Genomic DNA, 17,247 nt, shown 5'->3' on the forward strand with positions numbered 1-17,247 from the left:
GTCGTAATGAGCACTGAGTAATGTATGGGACTGTTGAATCACTATTTTGTACACTTGTTACTACTACAACACTTGTATGTTAACTACACTGGGATTTTTTTTCTTTTGTCTTTTAATATTTATTTATCTGGGGGAGATTCCAAGCAGGGGAGGGGCAGAGAAAGGGAGACAGAGGACCCAAAGTGGGCTCTGCTAACAGGCTGACAGCAGCGAGCCCGACGTGGGGCTCGAACTCACAAACCACAAGATCATGACCTAACCCAAAGTCAGGTGCTCAACTGACTGAGCCATCCAGGTGCCTCTGGGATTTTTTTTCAATGTTTATTTATTTCTGACAGAGAAAGAGAGAGAGCACAAGCTGGGGAGGGGCAGAGAGAGGGGGAGACAGAGAATCGCAAGCAGGCTCCACACCAGCAGCACAAAGCCCCCTTGTGGGGCTTGAACTCATGAGCCGTGAGATCATGACCTGAGCCAAAGTCAGACACTTAACCGACTGAGCCACCCAGGCACCCATACGCTGGAATTTTTTTTTAATTAAATGACAAAAATAAAATTATAGAGCTGCATCTAAAGGACACAGGAACCAGCTTGAAGCACCTCCTAATGGCCTATATAGGAAAATTGAACATGAAAATAAGTAGTAATAGAAATAAACTATATACCATTGAATAGAAAGGATATCTATGAGTCCAAACTAATATATGAGCCCAAATGGGGAAAAAGGAAACTTTTCCTTACAATGAAATGCCAACTGATATTTGTAGAAGGAATGATATAATTAGAAAATCACCATCTGGTAACCATTATAGTAATAATTCATTTAGACAAGAAACATCAATGAGTAATAGCTGGTAAAATTTGATGAGGGAGGAGATATATACAAGGTCTTAAAGTACCTCTCCACAAAACATGTATTAATTACAAAAGGAAAATGAATAACTTAGAGTGGAAAAACCTGATCCCATGTTTATCAAGTGATCAAAAGTTGCCATTACCAGTAAGTAAGAAGACAAACTAAAATCAAGTGCAGCGAGAACACAGCAGCACCTCTATCATCAGTTAGGTTTATAAAGTTTACCAATATCCAAAATCTATAAAGAGCTCACCAAACTCCACACCCGAAAAACAAATAATCCAGTGAAGAAATGGGCAGAAAACATGAATAGACACTTCTCTAAAGAAGACATCCAGATGGCCAACAGGCGTATGAAAAGATGCTCAACGTCGCTCCTCATCAGGGAAATACAAATCAAAACCACACTCAGATATCACCTCACGCCAGCAGAGTGGCTAAAATGAACAAATCAGGAGACTATAGATGCTGGAGAGGATGTGGAGAAACGGGAACCCTCTTGCACTGTTGTGGGAATGCAAACTGGTGCAGCCGCTCTGGAAAACAGTGTGGAGGTTCCTCCAAAAATTAAAAATAGATCTACCCTATGACCCAGCAATAGCACTGCTAGGAATTTACCCAAGGGATACAGGAGTACTGACGCATAGGGGCACTTGTACCCCAATGTTTATAGCAGCACTCTCAACAATAGCCAAGTTGTGGAAAGAGCCTAAATGTCCAACAACTGATGAATGGATAAGGAAATTGTGGTTTACATACACAATAGAGTACTATGTGGCAATGAGAAAGAATGAAATATGGCCCTTTGTAGCAATGTGGACGGAACTGGAGAGTGTTATGCTAAGTGAAATAAGCCATACAGAGAAAGACAGATACCATATGTTTTCACTCTTATATGGATCCTGAGAAACTTAACAGAAGACCATGGGGGAGGGGAAGGAAAAAAAAAAGAGAGAGAGGTTAGAGTGGGAGAGAGCCAAAGCATAAGAGACTCTTAAAAAATGAGAACAAACTGAGGGCTGATGGGGGGTGGGAGGGAGGGGAGGGTGGGTGATGGGTATTGAGGAGGGCATCTTTGGGGATGAGCACTGGGTGTTGTACGGAAACCAATTTGACAATAAATTTCATATATTTAAAAAAAGAACAATAAAGGATAACTAGGGGTGGTATCTCAGCAAAAAAAGATAAAATAAAAAATAAAGTTTGCCAAATGACTCACCTCTTTAGACCTCTATTCCTTCATATGAAAAAAAACGGAAGTAGACCAGATAATATCTATTTTCTTTCCAGCTCTAAATTCCTCCTATTCCAATACTTAATGACCTAATCTAAATATATGCCATCATGTTCATAACCTGGGGAGGTAGAAATTGTTCTCTTCGTTTAAGTGGCTAATGTTCTTATAGAGACAAATCAGGCATAAAGTGCACAAAATGACATACACAGTAAAACTTACGACCTTAGACTAATTTCATAGGGAGTACAGGAAAAGTCCAAGTTAGAGGGCTGTGGGGTTTTTTTTTGTTTTGTTTTATAGGGTTTTTTGTGTTTTTTTTTTTTTTTTTTTGGCGGGGAGCACAAGTGGAGGAGGGGAAAAGAGAGGAGGACAGAGGATCCGAATTGGGCTCTGCGCTGACAGACTGACAGCAGCGAGCCCGATGTGGAGCTTGAACTCACAAACCTCGAGAACATGACCTGAGCCGAAGTCAGATGTTCAACGGACTGAGCCACCCAGGTGGCCCCAAGTTTGAGGGTTTTTTAAGACCATAATATTCATTCTTTTTAACAGCATACCTGAGTTCAATGGTAAGAAAATGATGATATGTAAATGAGTGATTATATAAATAAGTGCTTGAAAAGGTTTTTTTCCCCTGAAGAGTGTTGAATATGCCTCCTCCCACTTTGTGAACACCATCCAGGATCTTAGCAAAGTCTCTGAGGTATGGAAAAAATGCTACAGGCCTTTCCTTCATGGCTCTCACACATTCCAATCACTAAGAGCATCTTAGATGCTCTAGACAGAAATCTCTACTTGGCCACTAGGCATTGCTTCAGAGGGGTAAGATTAATGTCATTTAGTTAAGCAGGAGAGAACGGTTCTGTAAAATAACTTGGGCCCTTACAGCAATTCAAATTACCAGCAGCCTCATAAATAAATGCAATCATATCAATAAACAACTGGCAAAGCATCAAAAAGTGAAGTCTGAACCGATCTTATTATACCATTTGGCTTTCAGCTACCAGCTTTTGTGCAAACAGAAACATATTATTTGGTTAATTCATAATCTTTTAAGCTTGGAAGAGCCAATGTGCTATAATTATTTTTACTATCCCTTCAATATATAGAACCAACTATATAAATTCAAACTATCGGAGTTACTACAGGTTCTGGTAAAGAATGAGTTATTAGCTCATGTTGGGCTGGGTTATTATTATTATTATCATTATTATTATTCCATCCTACACTAAAAACATTAATTACAGTACCCTTGAATCAGTTGGACTTCTTTTCTCTCCTTCACCACTTTATCTAATCAGTCACAAAATCCTGTCAACTCTCTTTTCAAATGTGTCTAGAGTCAAATCCGCCACTCTCATGAGCACCATTCCAGACCAGGCCGTCATCACCCCATACTTGGTTTAGCACAACAGATACAGGGCATGTACTATGGCTCACCACATTTTTCAAAACCTGCTAATCAGGGGTGCCTGGGTAGCTCAGTGGGTTGGGCATCCAACTCTTGATTTCAGCTCAGGTCATGGCCCATGGAGCATCGAGCTCCCTCTCTTCCCCTCTGTCTCTCTCCCCACCCTGTCTCTCTAAAATATAATAAGAGGCACCTAGGTGGCTCAGTCAGTTAAGCATATGACTCTTGATTTTGGCTCACAGGTTCTTGGGTTCAAGCCCCAAGTCAAGCTCTGCTCTGACAGTGCAGACCTGCTTGGGATTTGCTGTCTCTCTCTCTCTCTCTCTCTCTCTCTCTCTCTCTCTCTCTCTCTCTCTCTCTCTCTCTCTCTCTCTCTCTCTCTCTCTCTCTCTCTTTCTCTCTCTCTCTCTCTCTGCCATTCCCTTGCTTGTAGTCTCTCTCTATCTCAAAATACATACATATTAAAAATAAATAAATAAATAAATAAATACAACTTGAAAAATAAAATAACCTGCTAATCAATCTGATGTAACTATCTCCCCATCTTTGTATCATTGCAAACCTGACCCAAGTTCTTTGTACTCAAGAGGTTTTTAACCAGGTTTATGAACAAGACCTGAGGTACTCTCCTAGAGATCTTCGAGTTCCCACCCTTATTTGGTGCAAACAGTCCTAACCCACCTACCTGTACTACTATCCTGCCCACACTCTTCCATATCCCATTCATCCCTTACAAATGATTCTATTAAATTACTTGCTGAAACTCCACAAAACCGTGTCTTCAGCATTTCCTCAATAATAACTCCTGGGTCTCATTTGTGGCACCCTTTCCTCTGCTAATCTTCTAAAAGATAGAGTACTCTGAACTCAGGACTCCGCATTCTTCTTCTTTCTACTTTTATTCCATCTCCAGATGATCTCATCCAGTTCCATAAATATCTTACCGACCGACAAGTCCCAAATTTGTATCTTCAGCCTTGCTCCTTCCTGAACTCCCAACTCAAATATCCGACTATACACATAAAATTTTTCCTGAGAAATCGAATAAAGCATACCCAAAGGCTTAACCCATTTCAGCAAATGGTTATCACCATCCAATTACTCAAATCAAAAACTTTGAATTCACTTGCCTCCCAACATCCAATCCAACAATATACCTCTATCTCTCTGAAATATATCCCAGATCCAACTTCTAGAACCACTCTATTGCTGCTACCCTCATCTGAGTCATTAACATTTCTCACCTGGATTATTTCCATAGGCTCCCAACTGGTGATGAGGATCTGTCACTTACCCACATATTCATTCAGAATATCAGACCTCAATGAAAAAGGAAAGAAGGTTAACTTGACATGATAAGTATTTAATGAAACTCTATTGCTGTTAGAAATGACCACTTTGAGGGTGCCTGGCTGGCTCAGTCGGAGGAGCATATGACTCTAGATCTTGAATTCAAGCCCACCTTGGGTATATAGATTACACACATACATAAATACATACATACATACACAAACGAACAGATAATCTTTAAAAGAAAGAAAGAAAGAAAGAAAGAAAGAAAGAAAGAAAGAAAGAAGAAAGAAAGAAAGAGAAAGAAATGACCACCTTGTTTCTTTCTTTTTTTGTCCTTTCCTCTTTCTATAAGTATCTCCCTCTTTCTTTCAGACTCCTTTTCCTTCTCTCCCACTCATCTCAATTTCCTTTCTCTCTTCCTCTCCCTATTATTTTACTGAACAACCAGGCCAAGAGTATAGCAGGAAAATGCTAGGAGTTAGAAGTAAAGGTTTTATTCCTGTGGTCTGTCATGGTGAAGGAAAGTAATTATGATGAAGTCAGTTTATATTTCTGGCCCTCAGCTGTCTCATCTATTAAATAAAGAGATTATAGTGGATGGTCTCTGAGGTCCCTTAAAGTTCTAGAAATCTATTCAAGGTATTTATTGAGTAAAGTGCATGTTCCTTGTTCTTAAAAGTAGGTAAATTCAATATTTTATATTTCCCTGAGGTGAAAAAAGCAAATTAGTTTTTTTTACAAGGCCTTCAATTGATCCTTTTCTACCAGGGGTCAGTGGTTCTCAATAGAAAAAAAAATGCACCTCTCCCTTGGTATAGTCTAAATGTTCAATATTTCTGTAGTTATTTCTGTCTTTGGGCCCTCCTTGGGACAAGCAGTTTCCAAGAAGAGGCCAATAGGCCACTTAATATGAAGGCTATTAAGTTGTGTTCCAGGCTCTATGCTAAGCCTTTTTTTTTCTCAATCCTTGAAACAAGTCTACATAAGGTGGGTAATATATTATCATTCCTCTTTCACAGAAGAGGAAAGAAACTAAGGCACAAAGAGGTGAAGAAAATTGTCTAAGGGAAGACAGCTAATGGGTGGTGGAGCCAAAATCTGGACCCAGATCTATCTGACTTGAAAGCCAATGCTCTGAAAGATTACCCTACACCACCTCCTTCCAGAAATACTACCGGCAGTCTATCCTTGCAGGTGTCTGTCTTCTGTTGGACTGACAAAACATGTGACCTCTGATGTCCTGGAGACCACAGCCCACCCTCTACCTGACCCAACAGGATCAAGCACACAGCAAGGGTTTTAAAAGCAAAGATTTGTAATTTCTTATGGTACTGGTACCAGCATGCGGGCCCTCAATAGACACTGTTGACTGAGAAAGGCCATGGTAAGAAGCAACTCATCATCTAGGACCACCTAATGCAAATTCTAGTGATGTAAAGTAAAAGGTTAGGCTAAGGGAAAGATTGTACTATGACTGGAGATATGGTCAGACTTCCCAGAAAGTCTAACTCCATGACCTCATTATCATTTGCAGAAAATCGAGAGAGCTATTGATAGCCCTAGAGAATTACTTTAGAAAATGATAGAAAAATTGTTTTAATTAAGACTCTAGGTATTTAAGTGAAATATCAGGTCAGCACATTTGTGGAAGTATTTCCCTTTTTTAAAAGGCTTCAAAAAGTCTTCAGAAGTAGGATTTAATTTGCATGACCATGTCCTGAGCAATATCGGAGCAGAATCAACTCTCAGGGGGTCTTTTGTACTTAAGGATGCATGGATTTTCTGGCCTGTCACTAAGAGAACTGTGTTTGGGAAGAAGGAAGACCCTTGCTCAAGTAGGCTACTGAAACACCAAGATGTCTTCCTGGGTCACTGGTTTGGTACTGATAAAAAAGCAAAATCTGTAGCATTGCACATTGGCATTCAAATGTCCACAACCCATCTTTGGGATTGGTTGTCTAAATCTCCTTAAAACAAAGAGTTCTAGGTGGACGGAAAGATCCAGACTACCCTTTGGGTTGTTCTTGACTTAGAGAACTAGAACACTGGTGAGGAAACAGAGTGAGAGGCATCAGCAGACTGGCATAACAGGGTCATCAAGGTGGTGGATAGGAACTCCCAATGGAGGCCAACCAGCCCCAAAACAAAGATCAGCACAGGGAATAGCAGAAGAGATGTTTGAGAGATTCAGATTCTCAATGGAGAAGATGTGCATCAACAAGGACCAGGCCAAAGAAAGGGAAAGAGCTAGAAGGTGAAAAAAGGAGGGAAAGTTTGAGCTCCCAATGGTTTTGCTTGGTAAGTGCTTAAGGTCAAAATTATTTATGACCTTCACCCTCAGCTTAATCTTCTAAACCTGTCCCCTCAAATTGGCCTGATTTGGAAAAACAGAATTAGAAGCATTGTCAAGTAATAGTACTATTTCTGCAGGTGAAATGCTTATTCTGGATATTTCTTCCCTTTCTTATGTTTCCTGATAAGAATATTTTTCCAGCCCATTTAAAAAATGGCACAAATGCAGCCTGTTTCTGATTTATAGACACATTTTCTTTTATTGTGCTTCACTTTGTTGCACTTCACAGATACTGTGTTTTTTTTACAAATTGAAGGTTTGTGGCAACGCTGCATCAAACAAGACTCTCAGCACCATTTTTTCTAATGGCATTTGCTCACTTTGTATTTGTCACATTTTGGCAATTCTCACGATATTTCAAACATTTTTGTTATCATATGTGTTACGGCGATCTCTGATCAGTTATCTTTGATATTACTATTGTAATTGTTTTAGGGTGCCCATGTAATTGTTTTGGGGTGCCCATATAAGACAGCAAACTTAATCAATAAATGTGTGTGTTCTGACTGCTCCACCCACTAGCCAATCCCCCATCTCTGTCTTTCTCCTCAGGCCCCCCTGTTCCCTGAGACACAACAATATTGAAATTAGTCCTAATGAATAACCCTACAATGGCCTCTAAGTGTTCAAGTGAAAAGAAGAGTCTCACATCGCTCACTTTAAATCAAAAGATAGGAATGATCAAGTTTAGTGAAGAAGGCATATCATAGATATGATAGATTGAAAGCTAGGCCCTTTGCATGAAATAGTTAGGCAGGCTGTGAATGCAAAGGAAAAGTTCTTGAAATTAAGTGCTGCTGCAATGAACACACAAATGATAAGAAAGCAAAGCATGCATCAAAAACCTTAAGATACCTAGGGATAAACCTAACTAAAGAGGTAAAAGATCTGTACTCTGAAAACTATAGAACACTTATTAAGGAATTGGAGAGGACATAAAGAAATGGAAAAGCATTCTGTGCTCATGGATTGGAAAAACAAACATTGTTAAAATGTCTATACTACCCAAAGCAATCTACACATTAAATGCAATCCCTGTCAAAATACCACCAGTATTTTTTGCAGTGCTAGAACAAACAATCCCTTTTTTTAATGTTTTATTTATTTTTGAGAGAGAGAGCATGAGCGAGAGAGGTACAGAGAGGGTGGGGAGGACAGAGGATCCAAAGTAGGCTCTGTGCTGATAGCAGAAACCCAATGAAAGGCTCCAACTCTCAAACTGTGAGATCATGACCCAAGCCTATGTCAGACACACAACTAACTGAGCCTCCCAGGAGCTCCTAGAACAAACAGTCCTAAAATTTGTATGGAACCACAAAAGACTCTGCATAGCCAAAGCAAACCTGGAAAAGAAAAACAAAACTGAAGGCATCACGATTCCAGGTTTCAAGCTATATTACAAAGCCGTGGTCATTAAGACAGTATGGTACTGATACAAAAACAGACATTTAGGTGAATGGAACACAACAGAAAACCCAGAAATGGACCCACAACTGTATGATCAACTCATCTTCAACAAAGCAGGAAAGAATTTCCAATGGAAATTCAACAAATGGTACTGGGAAAACTGGACAGCGACATGCAGAAGAATGAAACTGGACCACTTTCTTACACCATACACAAAAATAAACTCAAAATAGATGAAAGACCTAAATGTGAGACAGGAAACCATCAAAATCCTAGAGAAGGAAAGAGACAGCAACCTCTTCGACCTCAGCCAGAGTAACTTCTTATGAGACATGTCACTGAAGGCAAAGGAAACAAAAGCAAACATGAATTATTGGGACTTCATCAGGATAAAAAGCTTCACAGCAAAGGAAACAACAAAACTAAAAGTCAGCCTATAGAATGGGAGAAGGTATTTGCAAACAGCATATCTGATAAAGGGTTAGTATTCAAAATCTGTAAAGAACTTATCAAACTCAACACCCAAATAGCAAACAACCCAGTGGAGAAATGGGCAGAAAACATGAAGAGACACTTTCCACAAAAGACATCCAGATGGTTAACAGACACATGAAAAGATGTTCAACATCACTCATCACCAGGGTGAATCAAAACCACAATGAGATGGGGCACCTGGGTGGCTCAGTCGGTTAAATGGCCAACTTCAGCTCAGGTCATGATCTCATGGTTTGTGAGTTTGAGCCCCGCATCAGGCTCTGTGCTGATAGCTTGGAGTCTGGAGCCTGCTTCAGATTCTGTGTCTCCCTCTCTCTCTGCCCCTTCCCTGCTCATGCTCTGTCTCTCTCTGTCTCTCAAAAATAAATACATGTTAAAAAAAAAAAAATGAGATACCACCTCACACCTGTCAGAGTGGCTAAAATTAACAACATAAAAAGCAACAGGTGTTGGTGAGGATGTGGAGAAAAAAAGGTGAGAATGCCACTCTGGAGAACAGTATGGAGGTTCCTCAAGAAACTAAAAACAGAGGGGCACCTGGGTGGCTCAGTCAGTTAAGCATCTGACTCTTGATTTCAGCTCATGTCATGATCTCATGATTTGTGAGTTCAAGCCCCACATAGAGCTCTGTGCTGACAACAGGGAGCCTGCTTGAGATTCTGTCTCTCCCTTTCTCTCTGCCCCTCTCCCCACACTCTTTTTATCTCTCTCTCCCTCTATAATAAATAAACATAAAGATACTAAAAATAGAACTATCCTACAATCCAAAAATTGCATTTTTAGGTATTTACCCAAATGATACAAAAATACGAGTTCGAAGGGGTACATGCACCCCAATGTTTATAGCAGCATTATCAACAATAGCCAAATGATGGAGAGAGTCCAAATGTCCATTGACTGATGAATGGATAAAGATGTAGTATATATATACCATGAAACATTACTCAGCCATCCAAAAGAATGAAATCCTGCCGTTTGCAATGACATGGATAGAGCTAAAATGTATTATGCTAAGCGAAATAAGCCAATCAAAGAATGATAAATACCATAGGATTTCACTCATATGTGGAATTTAAGAAACAAAACAGATGAACATATGTGAAGGGGCAGGGGAAGAGAAGAGAGGGAAACAAACCACAAGAGACTCTTAATGATAGAGAACAAACTGAGTTAACAGAGGGAGGTGGGTAGGAGTTGGGCCAGATGGGTGATGGGTATTAAGAAGGGCACCTGTTGGCACGCCTGGGTGGCTCAGTCAGGTAAGCATCCGATTTCTGCTCAGGTCATGATCTTACAGCTTGTGGGTTAGAGCCCCGCGTTGGGCTCTGCACTGACAGCTCAGAGCCTGGATCCTGCTTCAGGTTTTGTGTCTCTCTCTGTGTCCCTACCTTGCTTGTGCTCTCTGTCTCTCTCTGTCTCTGTCTCTCTCTCTCTCTCTCAAAAACAAATAAACATTTTTTAAGTTTTTTTTAAAAAAGGGCACTTGTTGTGATGAGTCCTGAGTGTTGTATGTAAGAGATGAATCACTGAATTCTACTCCTGAAATCAATATTGTACAGTATGTCAGCTAAAATTTAAATAAAAAATTAAATTAAATTTTAAAAAGACAGCAAAACAGCCTTATTGCTGATATGGAGAAAGTTTTGGTGGTCTGGATAGAAGATCAAACCAGCCACAACAGTCTCTTTAGCCAAAGTTCAATCCAGAGGAAGGCCCTAACTCTCTTCAATTATATAAAGGCTGAGAGAGGAGAAGAAGCTACAGAAGATGCGGGGGGGAGGATTGTTTTAAGTTTATTTATTTTGAGAGAGAGAGAGAGTATGGGGGTGCAGGGGGGGTGGGAGGGGCAGAGAGAGAGGGAGACAGAATTCCAAGCGGGCCCTGTGTCATCAGCATGCAGAGCCCAATGTCACAATGAGATTGTGACATGAACCAAAGGTAAATGCTTAACCAACTTAGCCACCCAGGCACCCCTCAGAAGAAGATTCTTTAATTAAATAATGTTTGTTGTTTTTTTAAACCTAACGCTATTGCACACTTAATAGACTACAGTACAATGTAAACATAACTTTTATATGTACTAGGAAACCAAAAACTTCATGTGACTCGGGTTATTGCGATATTTACTTTATTGGGGTGGTCTGGAACACAACCCACAGCATCTCTGAGGTATGCCTGTATTTTCTCCAGTCAACTCCAGCATACAACTAAAAAAGAAGAATTCAACCAAAAGAAAAAGAAAAAGAAAAAAATGACAACAGACAAGAATTCAAGTAAACAAACATAGTCTGTCTTTCTTTTAACTCAAGAAAGGTAACATTATTGATTCTACCCACCAAAAGAACATTAAGCACTTTATCCAGCCCACAAAACTCTCATTTTTTTCTGCTTTCTTTTCAAAACTAACTTTTAAATTACAATTTTCCTCAAAGTGTATCGAGACATGACATTCTAAGCAATCACTGAGAAGTGTAAAGGAGAGTATAATAGCTGCAATTAACTTTGTTTATATATCAGACAGACTTACATTTCACTATAAATATTCCACATGAAAATCTGTGAAAGAGGGCCAATTATGCTGAGACGTTTATCTGTATGACATTTGTCAAAAGAAAAAAAATATGCTGCAGTTCCTATTTGAAAAAATTATTTCCTGGCATAATGCAAGATTGTACACTTACCAAAGGAAAAAATGAGGAGGAGTCTTGAGCTAGAATGATAAAGTGCATCTACTTTTAGCTGTAGGCCTCTGCTCCTGCACCCCCATCCTGTCATAAAAACACAGAGCACGTGTAAAGGGGTGCTAATTCGTATCGCCTTAATTCCCTAGGAAACATCAGTGGACCCAGAAAATTTCCCTATCATGCATGCTCTGCTACAGAAAAATATATTCTGTTCCTAACCTTATAGCTCAAAATGAAATACCACTTGAAATTAAAGTCTGTTTCCCCTTATAATTCTTACTTGGAATGTGTTACCTTCATTTTGTTCTTCCTCCCCAACTGGCCACGTACCGTTTATCTTGGTTTTTAGGGGAAGAAAGACAAAACTTTTCGGTGTTTCTGTTTGCTTTCTGTCCTTTTTGCCCGCCCCCCCCCCCCCCCACTCCTGCCTAAGGCTCCTTATTACAAATGTGGCCTTCAGCCTGGGTGGCTTAGTCAGTTAAGCATCTGACTTCAGCTCAGGTGATGATCCTGCTGCTTGTGAGTTCAAGGCCCGCATCAGGCTCTGTGCTGACCGCTCGGAGCCTGGAGGCTGCTTCAGATTCTGTCTCTGTCTCTCTCTCTCTCAAAAATAAATAAATATTTTTAAATGTGGCCTTCAATCAAGTTTAGCAGAAGAGTTTGCATATATTTTCAATACTAGTTATAACTTCTATGATCTGGTCCTTTTAGGGCCCTACAAGTTCCACTAATTCAATCTAGAAAACCAGTCCCTTTGATCAAGGTATTTCTGAGAAAGACATCCACACACCTAGCCAGATAGTCCTTGGCAATAGGAAACAGGACTATTATTCATTAGCTGGGCCCTACCAGTTGCTCACAGCCAGCATCTGTTCTGAGGGGTTGTATCTTCTATCCTGATTAGTCAGTGACCAAGCTATCTCAGCTGTTCAATATTAACACCCTGACTATGAGTCAAAGAAAGCCTTTATCGAGTTCAGCTTTGAAATCCTTCAAGAATAAAACATACCTACCATATAACTCAATCCGTTAGCTCGGGGGTTAACTTCAGTGGAGCTTCATTAATGGCCTTACCCCGTAATTCCACTACATAAGAAGTGAAGAGCGGTTTGCCCACATACCTCTCCAGCTACCACCAAACCCTCACAGCAAAGCTTTCGGCAAGACTTGCCTACATACTACCTTCACCACCTCACCCTGCATTCAGTCTTCCACCCCCTTCCCTCACCACAGCATTTTCTCTCCCACTAGCCTCTCCTCCCACCGCAGCCTACAAAGGGCTCTCAGGGAGGCCACCAATGATCTCCCAATTGTTTATTCAGTGGGCCTTTTCTGTTTTATCTCAGTTGATTTCCCTGCAGTATTTCCCCTGTTGACCATTTCCTCCTTTCTGAAACTCTCTCCTCCCATGTCTGCTACAGTATTTTCTCTTGATTTTTCTCGTATCTATTTCTCGACCTTCTAACCTTCCCCTTTCTCCACAAACCCATAAAGCACTGACATTCCCCAGATCTTCACTCCATCTATACCCTCACTTAGGGTGATCACATTCCTTTCTGCCTCTGTATCAATGTGCATTATTGTAAATGTACAAAATTGAACTCAGCTTCTTTAAATCTGGTACTGAGCCTAAATCTCCTCGTTCAGCAACGACTCCCTGAACCAACCAGTCACCCAAACCAAAAACTGTGCCATTATTCCTGCCTTCTAATTTCCTACTGACCCTCATATTCAATAGCTCAACCAATAATTCCAGTCTCTTTTCCCTTCTTAGTACATCCTGAATTTTTAACACTCATTCTCTCTCTACTAATACAACTCCAGCTCAACCCCTCACACTTCTTCCATTTCTCCCACCATGGAACCAGAGTTTGGCTCTCTAACTGGTCTCTGTTTTCTCTTTCTTCTCCAAAATGATGCCAGAATCATCTTTCTGAAATGACTAACCATGCGCATGCACGCACACACACACACAGTCTAGGACTTGCTTTCATTTATAAACTTTTGTAGCTCTCTGTGCATAGCACTATGCTAACACTATCATACTATACTCTAATGTGTTGAGAGTTATTTGTCTGCCTCCCCAGCTAGACTATCAGCCAGCTGAGGGCAGCTGATATGATGCCTAATATAGTAGGTGCTCACTTAATAGTTGTTGAATGAATGAACTGGAAAACCCTCCTGATACTAAATGAGAAGAATTTAAGAAATGAAAGTGAGAGTTTGAAAGGGATAGGGAAACAAGGCTACCTCTCTGAAACTTCCCAATGGAAGGAAAAAAGAATGTAACTAACACAGGGCTTCTTAACCTTTGCTGGACTATGCATCCTTTTGAGCATCTGATGAAAATGAAGGGCTCTCTCTACAGGAAAAAAATATCCCTAAACACATCACACAAAATTCCACATATAATTTCAGGGATTCTCTCTACAGACTTCCTAAAGATCCATAAATCCAAAGTGTCATGGGAAAACATATGGAATAGTTCAGGTTGGTGTAATGAGAATGAGAATTTGTTCCAGGAAGAAAGAAAACTTTGCCTACCTCACATATTTACAAAAAACTATATATCAGATTCATTAAAGGCCCAAATTATGTTTTTAACTACAAGGTATTAGGGAAAATATTTTTATAATCCTGAAACAGGTACAAAATTATTAAGCCATAAAGGAAAGGAGTGACAGATTTTACTACATAAACTTCTGAACAAAATAAGGCACCATGGGTAAAGAAAAAAGACAAATGTCAAAATATATAAAATATATAAAATGAGTATAAAGACCCTGAAGAGCCAAAGTAATTTTGAAGAAGACCAAAGCTGGAGGCATCACAATCCCAGACCTTAGCCTCTACTACAAAGCTGTAATCAAGACAGCATGGTATTGGCACAAAAACAAACACATAGGCCAATGGAATGGAATAGAAACCCCAGAATTAGACCCACAAAAGTAGGGCCAACTAATCTTTGACAAAGCAGGAAAGAATATCCATGGAAAAAAGACAGTCTCTTTAACAAATGGTGCTGGGAGAACTGGACAGCAACATGCAGAAGGATGAAACTAGACCACTTTCTTACACCATTCACAAAAATAAACTCAAAATGCATAAAGGACCTGAATGTGAGACAGGAAACCATCAAAACCCTAGAGGAGAAAGCAGGAAAACACCTCTCTGACCTCAGCCGCAGCCATTTCTTACTTGACACATCCCCAAAGGCAAGGGAATTAAAAGCAAAAATGAACTATTGGGACCTAATGAAAATAAAAAGCTTCTGCACTGCAAAGGAAACAATCAACAAAACTAAAAGGCAACAAACGGAATGGGAAAAGATATTTGCAAATGACATATCGGACAAAGGGCTAGTATCCAAAATCTATAAAGAGCTCACCACACTCCACACCCGAAAAACAAATAATCCAGTGAACAAATGGGCAAAAAACATAAATAGACACTTCTCTAAAGAAGACATCCAGATGGCCAACAGGCACATGAAAAGATGCTCCACGTCGCTCCTCATCAGGGAAATACAAACCAAAACCACACTCAGATATCACCTCACGCCAGCAGAGTGGCTAAAATGAACAAATCAGGAGACTATAGATGCTGGCGAGGATGTGGAGAAACAGGAACCCTCTTGCACTGTTGGTGGGAATGCAAACTGGTGCAGCCGCTCTGGAAAACAGGGTGGAGGTTCCTCAAAAAATTAAAAATAGACCTACCCTATGACCCAGCAGTAGCACTGCTATGAATTTACCCAAGGGATACAGGAGTGCTGATGCAGAGGGGCACTTGTACCCCAATGTTTATAGCAGCACTCTCAACAATAGCCAAATTATGGAAAGAGCCTAAATGTCCATCAACTGATGAATGGATAAAGAAATTGTGGTTTATATACACAATGGAATACTACATGGCAATGAGAAACAATGAAATATGGCCTTTTGTAGCAACGTGGACAGAACTGGAGAGGGTTATGCTAAATGAAATAAGTCATACAGAGAAAGACAGATACCATATGTTTTCACTCTGATGTGGATCCTGAGAAACTTAACAGGAACCCACGGAGGAGGGGAAGAAAAAAAAAAAAAGTTTAGAGAGGGAGGGAGCCAAAGCATAAGAGACTCTTAAAAACTGAGAACAAACTGAGGGTTGATGGGGGGTGGGAGGGAGGGGAGGGCGGGCGATGGGTATTGAGGAGGGCACCTGTTGGGATGAGCACTGGGTGTTATATGGAAACCAAGTTGACAATAAATTTCATATTTAAATAAATAAATAAATAAATAAATAAAATAAGTATATATACGTATATCCAGAAAATATGTAAGGAGTGACCCTAAGGCAACAAAATAACAAACGCCACAATAGAAAAAAATGGACAATGGACAAAAATAGACACTTCACAGAACAAATGCAAATCATCAATTAGTACAAGAAAAAATGCTCAACTTTTACCAATCAAGGAAAAACAAATTAGAATAACTAAGTCATTCATCTTTATCCACCATATTGGCAAAAATTAACAAGATTGATGATATCCAGAGTTGTTGGGGACACAGAAAAAAAATGGGTACTATCACGTACACTGATGGTGGGTATGAAAATCAGTATCCTTTTAGAAAGACAATTTGGCAATATCTGTCAATATTGTAAATACTCATACAGTTCCACCCAGAAATTCTACTCACAAGCCTCTATCCTAGAAAACCGTTCGCACCTGTGCACAAAGAAGCATAAATAAGGATATTCACTGAAGTATTATTTATAGTAGAGAAAGCTAAATATCCACCTAAAGGAGACCCATACTACAGTTTAAAAGAAGACAGTGGGGGCACCTGGATGGCTCAGTCATTTAAGTGTCTGACTTCAGCACAGCTCATGATCTCACCATTCATGGGTCCCAGCCCAACATCCGGGTCTGTGCTGACAGCACACAGAGCCGGCTTCAGATTCCATGTCTCCCTCTCTCTCTGCCTCTCCCCACTCACATTCTGTCTCTCTGTCTCTCAAAAAATAATAATAATAATTAAAGAAATTTTTGAAGAAGGCAGTTGATCTATTTACAGTCTCCAAGACATATTGGGAAATGACAAGAAAATGTGGATGTATACAATGTAATGTATACAATGTATACTTACTTTTTATTCTATATTCTCAGATTATTTGACCAATTTGCAACCAGGACAAATGGAAATGGGGTGAATTTTTAGGGAAACATTCCATCCAATTGCCCAAGTCCTTCATTCTTTCTGGCCTCTGGAATGTATCACAATTTTGTCTAATGTCGACTGTTCACTGACATTTCATTTAATCCACAAATTGTATGCTCCCTCCTAGTGCACACCAGAACCTTGTTCCTGTGGGTGGCTGTCACCAGCCTTTCATCGTTGGGGTGGGAAGTCACATCACTCACCAACTACAAAGTCAAGACAACATCATAGAGTAGCTGGAGATGTTGACCCTGTGTTCTATTTAGGCCATCTATTCTGTCCTCTTTGAGAAATTTGCAGAGGAAAC

At 40.0% G+C, this 17,247-nt stretch overlaps 1 long non-coding RNA gene across 2 annotated transcripts in view; it reads right to left on the reverse strand.

Moving 5' to 3' along the window:
- Positions 1–17,247, reverse strand: part of LOC113594125 (uncharacterized) — a 498,940-nt gene that overhangs the window by 418,871 nt on the left and 62,822 nt on the right. Inside the window, exons 5-6 of one of the 2 annotated variants that reach the window (XR_008299031.1) lie at positions 11,731–11,817; positions 4,746–4,821 (exon numbers count right to left, since the gene is read on the reverse strand). This is a non-coding gene — a long non-coding RNA (uncharacterized LOC113594125). The remainder of the gene's footprint in view (positions 1–4,745; positions 4,822–11,730; positions 11,818–17,247) is intronic. The other variant, XR_003414417.2, reaches the window with a different exon arrangement.

Source organism: Acinonyx jubatus, chromosome A1 (assembly GCF_027475565.1).
Source record: "Acinonyx jubatus isolate Ajub_Pintada_27869175 chromosome A1, VMU_Ajub_asm_v1.0, whole genome shotgun sequence".
NCBI lineage: Eukaryota > Metazoa > Chordata > Mammalia > Carnivora > Felidae > Acinonyx > Acinonyx jubatus.